This window comes from Acomys russatus, chromosome 5, assembly GCF_903995435.1.
Source record: "Acomys russatus chromosome 5, mAcoRus1.1, whole genome shotgun sequence".
In the NCBI taxonomy this organism is placed as follows: domain Eukaryota; kingdom Metazoa; phylum Chordata; class Mammalia; order Rodentia; family Muridae; genus Acomys; species Acomys russatus.
The window spans coordinates 10,837,156-10,850,073 of NC_067141.1; positions in this window are offsets into that span (position 1 = coordinate 10,837,156).

A 12,918-nucleotide genomic window follows, 5' to 3' on the forward strand; every position below is an offset into this window, starting at 1 on the left:
GCTGAAACTCTCTGAGCATCTCCAGTGGGGCTCTGAACAGCCTGTCCTATACCTTGAGGCTTATCTTTTTTTTTTTAAGATTTATTTATTATTTATACAATATTTGCCCACACATGTGCCTGCTCACCACAAGAAGGCACCAGATCTCATTGTAGATGGTTGTAAGCCACCATATGGTTGCTGGGAATTGAACTCAGGACCCTTCGGAAGAGCAGATGGTGCTCTTAACCTCTGAGCCATCTCTCCAGCCCGAGGTTTATCATTTATCTATCACTGAAGGAAATGCTGTGTTACAGGAACTCAGTGTCTATGAGGAAGAACCAACAGCTGTCTGCAAGCGGTGCTGTTGACCCATCTACTCATAACAAGGGGGCGGGGGGAGGCGGGAAACACCTCTAATCCTGGCCCGTTGCTGTTTAAGAGCAGTGCATGATATGTCATTCCTTGGCTGCAAGCCTCCAGGCTCTTCTGTCGTCATCCTCACCCTCAGTACACTGGAACTACCCCCCCACCACCACAGCCCACCCCAAACCCCTTGGGAAGACTGCAAAGAAGTTATGCATATGGTTGTATCCGGTGCTGAACACTCATCCCCACCTGGAGCCCTGCGCTCCAGTATAGTAGCACTAGCCACATTCTGAGAGTTCCAAAGCCATGTGTAGCTAGGGTTACCATGGTGAACAAAACAGATAAACGGAACTATTACTGCCATGACACTGTGCTAGACAATGGGCCAGGCCCTTGCTTACTGTCACCTCCTCCTCCTCCTCTTCCTCTCCTCCTCCAGGAGGCCCTCAGGAGTTGGTCCTTCCTACCCAATCCCACCTGGACTGTTCCAATGGCCTGGATGGGAGCATCTTGCACTGCCAGTAGGATTCAGGACAAGTGCTTCTCAGCCTCCGTGATGCTGCCATCACTTAACACAGTTCCTCAGGTCATGGTGACCCCCAACCATGAGATTATTTTGTTGCCACTTCATGGCTGTGACTTTTCTACTGTTAAATAATAATGTAACGATCTGTGTTTTCCCATGGCTTTAGGTAATCCCTGTGAAAGGGTTGTTCGACCCCCCCCCCCCAAAGGAGTTGAGACACACAGGCTGAGAGCCGCTTAATTTAGGAGAGAGAGAACTCTACTGCTTGGCGTGGAAACAGGGTGGGAGAAACATTGGGGAGGCTTCCGTCAGCAAATACGGCATTTACTGTTGACCCCATGAAAATGTATAGAGTCTCCTTCCTATCCCAAGATTCCCTTGGGTCAGCCCTTGCTCTCAGTGGAGCTTTCTATGGCCTCCAGCTTCTCATTCTATGGCTTCACTGTTGCCTCAAATCCTCAGAAATCCACAGCTGTGAGTGGCCAGTGAGAAAGGCTTGCTGAGCCAAGATGGCCATGGTCCTGGGGCAAGCGTAGCAGAGACTGGCTTTGGAGAAAGGAGCTGGGTGGAAGGTGCTAAACTATGTCTCCTGGAAAGGCATAGCCTCTGCCTCTCTGGCTTCACCAGCCTGGCCCTGCCTGGCATGCTATGGCAGTTTGGTGAGCTGTGCTTGTAGCTGCAAATAGACTCTTGCTGATTGACGGTGATTGAAACACAGCCTCTTGGGATCTCTTTGTAAGGTGCCTGGGAAGCATATTTCAGTGAGGTTTTTACACACAGTGAGGTCTACCTGGAAATTAGGAGGGCGGGGGTGGCGTGGGGGGAGCCATTTTAAGGCAAGACTGTCATTCCCCTTGTTTGCAGTGACCTAGTTTCCATGGCGTGTGCCTCCTTTTCTGCCGATTTCTGCATTTTCATTTTTCTATTTCTCGAGGGTGTGTGTCTATTTTGTCCAGCTGTGTGAAGAAGTTACCTTAATAACCCGAAAGGAAGAAATGCATTGCTGCCAGAATCCTGCTAAACTCAGGGAAGGAAGTGGGGGGGGGGGTGGGATACAGAGCAAGATGCGCATAAAACCACAAACCCAGTAACCCTTTTTAGGGTCCCAGGGATCTTGTATTTTGTCCCCAGGCTGGGGAGAAAGGCCATCAAGGAGGGAGGAGATTTCTTTAGCAGATTTCTAAGAACAGCGGCAGCGTTATGCAAAAGTTAACTCTTTCTCTGAGGTGACACTCTGGGACCCAGGAAGCAGGTGGCCCCAGGTGAAGGAGAGCTGGGACCTCAGGCCCGGGCCTTCGGGGCTCTTTGTTTCTCAGCCTCTCTCCACAGGGAGGTAGAAGCTCAGCAGACCCTAGCGCCCCCGTGTGGCCGTGGGCGTCCCTACGAGCTGAAGTAGGGAGGGCAAGCACCAGGACAGCGTACTGGCTCTGGGTGGCCTGGCAGGGTGGCAGGAGCATGCCCGTCACTGTTCCGGGCTTCCAGTGGTTCCTGGTGTGTAGCTGATGCAGTGATTAGCGGGCAGGCGTGTCTACAACAAGAATGCAGCTGTTTGCCCGATCCCAGCTAAGATGGACCCCTTGGTGTCTGGGGAGAGCATCCAGCCAGAAATGATGAACATCAGCTGGGATGTCACTACTTCAGGCCTCTTCTCTTTCCAGAAAGTGGCTGGAATGTTCCACATTTTCATCTACCGGTCCCATCTCTCCACCTGGGTGAACAAGGTTCCAAACAACCTCAGCAGCTTTGCCGTAAGCTGGACTCCACTTTCTCCCAGTATCTCCAGGCTGGGAGACCCCAGCTCCCTTCTACCAAGGCCAGTCAACACCCACTCTGAGCTATCCCTTTTTGAAAGCCACCACACAACCATCCTTCCTATCGTGGGTACAAATTGTAGTGTCTGTCGTCTCCCTGCTACGGTAAGATATCTGACAAAAGCCACTGAAGGAAACAAATGTGTCTTTTGGCTCCAGTGTCTGGACAGTCATGGTGGCAGGGGCTTGAGGCAATTGGTCATTTTGTTTCAGTTAGGAGGAAGGAGGAGGCTTGGTTTCCTCTTTTTTATTCAGTCCAGGATCCCCGTCCATAGAGTGGAGACTCACACACTTAGGCTGTGCTTTCCTTCCTCAGTTAATCTGCGCGCAGACACTTGTTTCCATGGTGATTCTAAACCCCATCAAATCTAGCAGTCGCAGCTGACCAGTCCAGGTCTCTTTAGGATCCTAGCCAGTTCCACAAGTCACACGCCCAGAAACGGGGAACATTACTTTCTTTATCCAAAGAGGTCATCTTGAGTTTTGGTGGGTCCTCCTTTGCAGGACTATGACTTGGTGCTCTTAGCATGGGTAGGGGCTTTCTGGAAGGCGGTCGCTGGGTGCTTACTATGTCCTAGCAACTGTAATCATGGTCTTTTAGGGGTTATCTGCTTTCAAACAGAAAAAACCCTGTGAGGTAGCACTTGGTGACGCTGGTAACAAACCAAGCTATGGTGTTGAGAGCTCGGCCAAGAGTGCTGTCATGAGGAAGAGGCCAGCCATGTGGCGCTGTGGGCTGCATCTTCGGCCGATGAGTGGCTACAAACCTGTGGGATCCAGCTGTAAAGGATGATGGGTCTGACCCTTCTTCCCACAGACCCACATGTAAAATGAGGTACAAGAAGGTCCTGTGCCCAGAGATTCAAGCATTAATTTTGTTTCCTTTTTGAGACAGGGTTATCTTGTTTTCGTTTTGGGGTGGTGGTGGTGGTGGTTGTTGTTGTGTTTTTCCCCCTGCATAGCCCTGGCTGTCCTAGTTGCTCTGTAGACCAGGCTGGCCTCGAACTCAGAGATCTACCTGCTTCTGCCTCCCAAGTGCTGGGATTAAAGGTGTGCAGTACCAGGCTGGAGAGATGGCTCAGAGGTTAAGAGCACTGGCTGCCCTTCCAGAGGTCTTTAGTTCAATTCCCAGCAACCACATGGTGGCTCACAACCATCTGTAATGTGATCTGATGCCCTCTTCTGGCCTGCAGGTGTACATGCAGGCAGAATACTCACATTAAATAAATAAATAAATAAATAAATATAAGTAAATAAATAAATAAATACATAAATCCTTTTAAAAATTAGAAAGGTTCCAAGTAAATTACCCGACAGAACATAAGTTCTTAAAAAGAGAAAAGCAAAGCAAACTCCAATGTGGTAAATTAACAAGATATAATAAAGATTCTGGCAGACGCTAATAAAATGGACACTGAGGGACAATATATTCAATCACTCAAGCGGAGCTGGTTCTTTAAGAAAAGAAAAAAGAAAAGAAGAAAGGGGGAAAAAAAAAAGATGTGCACCACCATTGCCCAGCTCTATGTCCATAAATCCAACCAACTAAGAGAGATATTTAGGGGGAAATTATGTTGGCAATCGATGTGTATATATTGCGTGTTTGTCCTTTTCCCCAAACCACGCAACAGACGGGAAAGGGCACATGGGGCACGGACACCTACTTGACAGTCTGTGGTGGCTGAAAGCTTTGTTCTCGTGCTCTGCATCATTTCCATACCAGAGCCTCTGGGCCCCACCCTCGCTGGAGCCCTGTCCTAACCTCACTCACTTCCTGCTGCTCCTCTCTGCTGGGTGACATTAGGCAAATGCTGTGGCCCTCCCGAGCACCCGCATCCCTATTTATGAACTATGACTCTCAGACGCAACTGGCTTTGAAACTGACCATCAGTAGGCGGTGGCCTGCACTGTGTAGGGCAGAGCTCTTCCTCTATTCTTCTAATGGACCCTTAACATGGCCCAGAAAGCCGTTCTATCCGTTAGCTTCTCTGACAGCTGAAAGATTCCTCTTTATCACTTATATTCCCTTTTGTTCCTTCCTGCAAACAAGGGAAAGGGTTTATTTGCTTTCTTTATAAAAACCCTGTGTGCTGAAAAAGGGATTAAAACAGTTGTTAGCCTTAGTCCCTCCAAATGAGACACCACTTCAGAACTCCAAGGGCTCTGGCTGCCAAATCTGATTTATAATAATAATAATAATAATAATAATAATAATAATAATAATAATAATAATAATAATAATAATACAAGATGTTCTTGTATAGCTGAGTTTTGGGTAAACAGCAACTAACTTTTTTATTGTATGTCCCCGGTATCATATGAGCAAATATCACATGAGATATATACATCAAAATGTTATTCATCATTTATTTGAAATTCAGATTTAACTCAGTATCTAGCATTAAATGTGGCCTCCCTGACAAGTTCCTACCCCCAACTCCCCACCCCCCAACCTATGCTGCATAGGAGCCAGTCTCATGGTGTTCGGCCTTGCTTTTCTGTCGCTGTGGTAAAACACTGGCCAAAAGCAACGTGAAGGAGGGAACAGTTTATCTCACCTCATATATTATAGACAGTTCCTGGTGGAGGGGCATTAAGGCAGGCACTCAGGAAAAGCAACCTGAATGCAGGAACTAAAGCAGGGACCATGGAGAAATGCTGCTTACTGGCTTGTTCCCAGGCATCCCTTCGCCCACAGTGCATCAGTTGGCAATCAAGACACGCCCACAGGCTCATCTGACGATTCCCCAATTGAGGTTCCATCTTCCCCTCCAACTCTAGGTTATGTCAAGTGGACAGTAGAACCAGCCAGGACACATGGGAGATAGGCAACTAAAAGCCTTCTTCCTTTCTGGGGTTCACACAAGAAGAGCCTTGAGAGAAGCGGGGAGGGTGGGCCTGAAGAAAACTCCTCTATAAGGTCTTACTTGGGTTTGGTTGCCTGGGTCGCTATGGCAACCTGGGCATGGTTGATGTATATGCTGATATCACTGCTCATACCTTTGGTGGGAGTTGCAATCATGTCTTTTAACCTGAGCTTCCTGTTGAAAGGGTTACCGTCCCTGAGGTTGGACTTGAACCATTGGAAATGGTGTCACCTGAGTACGCAGAAAGCCCATCAGTTTCTGCCACCGTGATGGTCATTATGAAATCCCAACCTTAGGGCAATTTCTCCAGGAATCACAACAGAGTAGTGGCTCTAGGAGGAAGCCTGGCCACTGTCCCTTCCTCAGCCAGCAGGGACCAGATGCCCCAAGGATAATGAACCATTGGTTCCCTAGCTTGTCTGCTAGTTTATCATTGGTTCCCCAGCTTGTCTGCTAGGATATCACTGGTTGCCTAGCTTATCTGCTAGGGTAGCTGGAGACTTAGGAGAAATGGTACCAGCCTATTACGGCACTCCTCTCAGCCTCTGTTGGCTGTTGCACCCCATCTTGACAATGCTATCTGGGGCTCAGGTATAAACAGAGCCCTTATCCTCAAAGAAGACAGAAGAATGGCTCCAAACCTTCCCTGCCCTCAGCTCCTCTATCTCCCAGCCCTCACCCCTGTTCCTGGCTCTAGTCCTCCAAGCATGCTTTCTGTTGAAACATCATCACTGTAGTGGGTGGCCTCTGGTGACCCCACCAGTGTTGGCCACAGATGCCCCTACTTCATCCTTCTCACCCCTCTACTACTGCCACTCAGCACCCAGATCCTCTCTATCCAGTGCTTGCACCCACCACACAGTCCTTCGCTCCAGACAGCTGACTCTGTCAAGGTCTTTGGTTTCCGTGTGACTTGGATTCCACGGCAGCTAGGTCACCTAGCCTCCCTGTGTTGCGTGTTGGTTGCTACATCTGTTCTTTAAATGGCTTACAGCTGCCAATTCTGCTGTATCCAGCCACCATGAGTTCACAGACTAAAGCCATATAAAGGCGCTCTCACTGGCTCATGGACCAGGAGTTTGGGTGGGCACTCACTGTCTGCTGCTCACAGACGCTCAGGGCAAAAATCTGCCTCCATGTTTACACAGGGTAACCAGTTGGGTTCTGCCCTGTATCTCGGGGCAATTACCTCATGCATTCAGCAGGAAGCCTGTCTCAGTTCTTGTCTCCGTTTTCGAAGTCAGCACAACGTATAAGTGCCTCTTGGTGCCATGTGGAGCCGAGTCCCATCTCCTGTCATATATCTCTGCTCCAGCTGGGAAAAGTTGCCCCTCTTGAAGAGTTTATCTACTTGGACTGATGGCCCATCCAAATAACCTCATAGGTTTTTGTTTTGTCTTTTGAGTCAGGGTTTCTCTGTGCAGCCCTGGCTGTCCTGAAACTCACTCTGTAGACCAGGCTGGCCTCAGACTCAGAGATCCATCCACCTCTGCTTCCAGAGTTCTGGGATTAAAGGCGTGCACCACAACTGCCCTGCAAATAACCTCATAGTTTAAGGGTGCTTTCCCCATATATGAAGTCATTTTTACTAGATTTGGGGTATTAAAACAGGAACATCCTGAGGTGACCAAGCAGAAGAATATGTCTTGCTTCAGAGAGAACCAAAGGAAATATTCTTCTCCTGGGGTTGTTGTAACAAAAACTAAGTTGTCTGGAACATGGACAAACTCTCTCACAGGTTCTGGAGGCCAAAGTCCCTAATAAAGATGTCTGTAGGGCTGTGCTCGCTCTGATACCCACGGGAGATTCCTTCCTCTCATATTTTAGCTCCTAGAGGTTATCTGCCATCCTGGACCTCTAGGCATTCTAGGTGGTCCTTGGCTTATACCTCAGCCCTTCAGCTACCATGTCTAGTGTCACTTTACCTGGTGCTCTCCCCGCGTATCCTTGGTGTTAGCCTCTTCTCAGAAGGACATCTGCCATATTGAATGACCCAGTCGTAAGGAACTATCTTAACGTGATGACATCTGTGAGACCCCACTGCCAAACAGGAATGCAGGCCTAGGCGCCCCCAAACAAAGATGATGCTAAAGAGTCTTCGGCTGGCTTAATAGACAGTTGGCTATGCCCAAGGCGGGTCCTCTCTAGGTCACTGTGGTCCCCAGTCAGAACAGCAAGTGAGAATATGTCCACGCCTGCCTTAACCTTCCCTGCCCATCCAGAGATCAACTTCTCCGCTGCTTTTTACTGGACTTGGCTGCTGGGAGTGACCTTTCACCTCTTATGGGCCATCCAGGTCCATATCTCGGGCACTCCTCTGATCTCATTTTTCTGGGAAAAGCTGCTGACCTCTTCTTCCCCTCTCCCCAAGCCCAGGGTCCTGCACCCTCTGGCAGGGCACGCAGAGTACAGGAGTTGGCATCTTCACCAGCCCTGCTATACAACTGGCAGAGAAAGAGCCAGGCTGTTAGGGAACATGGAGTGAAGATGTCACTCGCGGGGGGGTGGGGGGGGGACAAAGGCACAGGACGTTTCTGTTCTGGGGGCTACAGAGTTCAGATGAGTGATTTTCAGGCAAGAAATTACCAGTCTGCTTATCCCTGTCCCACGTGATCTGTTTCACAAGTATGACCTTCTCTTCATGGAAAGAAAAACAACATTTAAATCCTTTGGACAAAGTAGCCTACCCTTCCTTTTTTTTTTTTTTTTTTTTTTAAGAGAGGCACACATAGCCCAGGCTAGCCTCAAGCTCACTGTGTAGGCTTTCCTGGTTTTCCTGACCTTCCCATCCCCACCTCCCAAGTGGTAGAGTTACAAGCATATGCCACCATACCCGATTTATGCCATTCTGAGTTCCAGCCCCAGAACTTCATGCATGCTAGGCAAGCACTCTACCGAATGAGTTACATTCCTAGAGCCCTTAGCCCTCCCCCCTTTGGGTGGTGCTTGCTCCTGGTCCCCACCCCCATTCACTGTGGAACATTACAGACTGAGACAAGGTACTGGGTACCAACCAAGCCCTCCTGCTTGTTCATTTGCTGACCTGATGCTGGCCTGCCTTAAGCTATCAAGAGGGAAAGAACCGATACATCCTTTCAGCCATCCAGGGATCTCACACTGTTTTCAAGACACATCCAATAAATCAGAACACATGCAGACACAGAGCGGTCCCCAGCCACAGTAGAATGCTGTGGAGAGCGACGAATGACTTGCGAACACTTCAGCCTTCTGACCTTTCTCATTTCCGGAAGTATCCTTAAGCTTACCTCTCCAGGCCCACGTGGGAGCAGAGCCTGGGGACGATGAGGGACAGCTGTTGCTGCTGGGGGAACAGAAGAGACGGGCAGAGCCTCTCGGACTGTTGTTCCTCTTTGGAGAGGGAGGGCTTCCCAGGGGGCTGCTCTTACCAACACCATCACCAGAGTCTAACACTGCCCAGGAAAGAATAGCCATGGTTTGTTGTATGAACAAACCAGTAACATGATTTCAAGCTCCAGAGAAGATTCTAGAACACTTCTACTCATTCTCCCCTGCACCCCACCCCCCCCCCCTCCCAACCCCTGACACACCCTGCAAATGAAGCTTGATTTTTAAACCTGTGCATGCCAGAAGCAGGCTGCCCTCCCCCTGCAGCCCACCTGAGGCCTGGCCTAGGACAACATGGGCCAGCCACTCAGCCACAGTGGGTCAGAGCTAAAAGCCACGGCCACGTGGGAGGCAAAGCCGCTTGCAGCTGTTTATGTGATGTGCATCTGATGGATAAATAAACTTCATTTTCCAGGGCTGCCAATCTCTAAACATGCAGAAGTATACATTCGCTCAGAAACTTTTAAAAAAATAAACAACTGTGGTATGTTTGACTGGATCTTCTTAGCACCCCAGTTTTTCGCCTTTCAGCTGCTTAATATACTCCATTTATGGGTCCCTCCTACAGGCCTGCGTGGAGCCTCTCTGCTCCGAGGAAATATCTCCTGTTAGCTGGAGGGAGGAGGGAAAAGAGGGAGCTCAAGTGAAAACTCTTCTGGTTGCAGTCTCTGTTCCTTCTGGGAAGGTGACACTCACGTGGTCTAAGAGGTGGCCCAGGACCTGCTGCTGCCTGCTTTAGCTCCGCCTGAAGCGGGGAGGTCAGTCAAGTCCTGAGGAGGCAAGCCAGGACTGCCTCCCAGGCCCCTTAGACAGGCAGCTGCCGTTCACATTCTTTAGTCTCCTGTGGAACATACAGCCGAGGTCAGGAGGAGAGTCGGGAGATTTGGTTACAGGCCTCCCCTTTCTCCATGTCAGGCTGGAACCAGGTTCTAGGAAGCCTTTCCCTTCCTCTCGACCCAAGCTGCCATGTTGGGGTCGGGGGGTGCACTCCACACACCCAGGACTCTCCCACAGCAGGCTCAGGGAAGCCCAATAGAGATTGTTCATTCATTCATCCATCTATCCATTCATTCATTCACTAAAAGATGGTAGTGGGCCCTGGTTTTTGAGTCCATTTGCCACATTGTGATGAGTAAGACAGTTCAGGTACCCAGAATCCAACATCAGGAGATGGAGGCCCAGACGAGTCTTAGGAGTTTGGCCAAGGACTTAGATGACAGAAGAAAGAGATCCAGAGCCTGGGTATTATTTCTCTACAAAGAATCTCTCTAACTGCCTCAGTTTTTCTTCCTAAGGAAACTGTGGGTATTTTCAGCTATGTGAGCCAAGACTGAACTTTAAAAAGCATGTGTTACTGATAGGTTCGAACTGGGAGTGAGAAGATATGCAGACGACCTGAAATTGAACCAAGGCTCTTAAAAGTGTGTGTGTGTGTGTGTGTGTGTGTGTGTGTGTGTGTGTGTGTGTGTGTGTGTGTACCCTCAGGGGCCAGAACCATGTATTTGATCCCCTGGAGCTAGAGTTATAGGTGTTTGTGAGCCACTCACTGTGGATGCCGGATGCCAAATTTGAGGTCCTCTTAACCAATTTCTTACACATTTAAAGTTTGAAAATAGGTTGAGATCATTTCTGCCCCCAAGACCTCTAATCATTCACTTTACTGGATAAAACTGTGGGTGTGTCATTCTGTGAGAACGCCAACTATCCTGAGGGAAATGAGCCATCTCTGCGTCCTGAACCAAGATTCTTTCACGTTAGATAAAACTCACCACTGAGCTGCACACGCAGCCCTGCAACCCAGATTGTAAAATTAATTTGAGACATCTCCCAGGAAAAGATTGATTCCCCAATTCCAGAGTGAAGATGGGCTGCCTATAAGATCCTGGGACAAGAAGGGTTGTCTGCCTGTGATCTGCCTGTGACATGAAAGGTTCATGGGGTTGTCTGCAAGGATTCCTTTGGCTCTGCTGTTGGGGAAGTCATTAACCAGGTCCAGCGTGCATTGTAAAGTCACATCCTGACCATCATAACACTTCATAAGAAATAAGGAAATGCATTGCCAACCTTCAGAAATCTTGTTAGCAAATCCATTTCCGGTTAAATGGTTCAAAATACAACAGGCATTTACTATCATGTAGCTGTTGTCGACTGAACTCAGGAGGGTAGCTCTTCTGCTTTGTGGTGGGGGTCCCAAGGGATGCTCTTATGCTGAAAGGCACGTGGCTGGCCGTCCATGCTGGCTGTCAACAGAAGTACCTCAGTTTCCCAGTCCTGTGGAAGTGCCTCTCCACAATACTGCGCTGCTCATAGAGTGGTGATGGGTTCACAGGAGGAACATTCCAAGCGAGTGGAGAGAGCTACAGACCTCCAGCCTGGGATGTGATATAGAGGGTCATTTTTCAAAGGTCATAGGGCAAAGCAAGTCAGAAGTTGGCTTCATCCCTGATGGGAGGAATGACAAGAAACCCCAAGTCTTCACCACCCCGCAGGTCACTATGGGAGAATGGAAACTATGTTTTGTTTGTAGTCCTGCCTTACGATGTTGAAGACCCTCACACATGGGCTGAGCTACAGGGGGAAGGACAGAAGGACAGTCAATCACAACCAATAAGGAGACACAGGTGTGGAAGCCCATCATCCTGGAAACAGACACAGCTGCACCTTCTTATCTGCCTATGACATGAGATGGGGTAGGGCCTGCACCATCTCATCTGCATATGAGATGGGCTGGGGACTTCACGATGGAACTCCACTGACCAGTTCTAACCATCTTCTTCTTCTTTCCTCTTGAGTCTGCAGGTTCTAGATGCAAACAGGAAGTCTTTGTAGGTAACAAACAACCACTTCAGGTCCATGGGTGACATCAGTCTAGGAAACCCACTCCCCGTCTGCACCTTTTACCAAATTCCAAATACACTTCCCAGCGTGTGTTTTTCACCAGAGGCAGAAGTGTGAATGAAATATGTTGGTGATGAATCCTAGGGCTTCATCCGTGTGTGAGAAGTCGCAGCTCCACAGATACAGCACACATGGGACAGAGAGGTTCCCCCTCGCTCCTGTGTTTTAACTCATTTCTCCAACCCTGCCTGACACACTTATACAGACCACAGATGTTACGTCCTCGGTGGGGCCCTTGGGACCTCCCCGCACATGCAGAAGACCATTTCTATTCATTCCTGGGCAAGTTGGGGCGGGGGTGTCAGAAATCACTCTAAATCACTTTAAATGCCTCTCCAGAGAAGCACACAGAAAGTGCAGCAGCTTTCCAGAATCTCTCACCCCCAGGCCAATTCCAGAGCACAGGAAGGCAACACCATCCCCTGCAGCTCTGTAGCCTGCACAGGGCTGGCCACTGCCCTCAGACTGCTCTGTGCCCTGCTGCCCCAACCAGTATGTACCCTATCAGCAATTGTCATGTATTCATCATTTTTTTAATTTACATTGATTTTCTCTCTCTCCCTCTCCCACCCTTCCTCCCTCGCTCCCTTCCTCTCTATCTGTGTGTGGATGTGTGTGTCTGTGTACCACTGCATGTATGGAAATCGAAGTACAGTTTGTGGGACTTGGTTCCCCCCTTCTACCATGTGAGAACCAGACAAGGAACTCGGGTTTTCAGGTGTGATGACTGGCACTTTACCCACTGAGCCATCATGCCAGCCTGCCACATGTCTTTCCACCTTCTTTTGTGAGGTTTCCTCAAGACAAATTTAAAATCAAACACATGAAACTAACAAGATAGTTGGTCTCCAAATCAAAGCATGACCTAGTTTTTGGATTTTTAAAAAGATACTTTAAAAAAAAAAAGATTTATTTATTTATGTGTTTCATGTACATGAGGGGTCTGTCTTCATGAATATGAGAAGAGGGCATCAGATCCCATTACAGATGATTGTGAGCCACCATAAGGTTACTGAGAATTGAGCTCAGATCCTCTGGAACAGCAGTTAGTGCTCTTAACCGCTGAGCCATCTCTCCAGGGGAGAGAGCACTAACTGTTTTA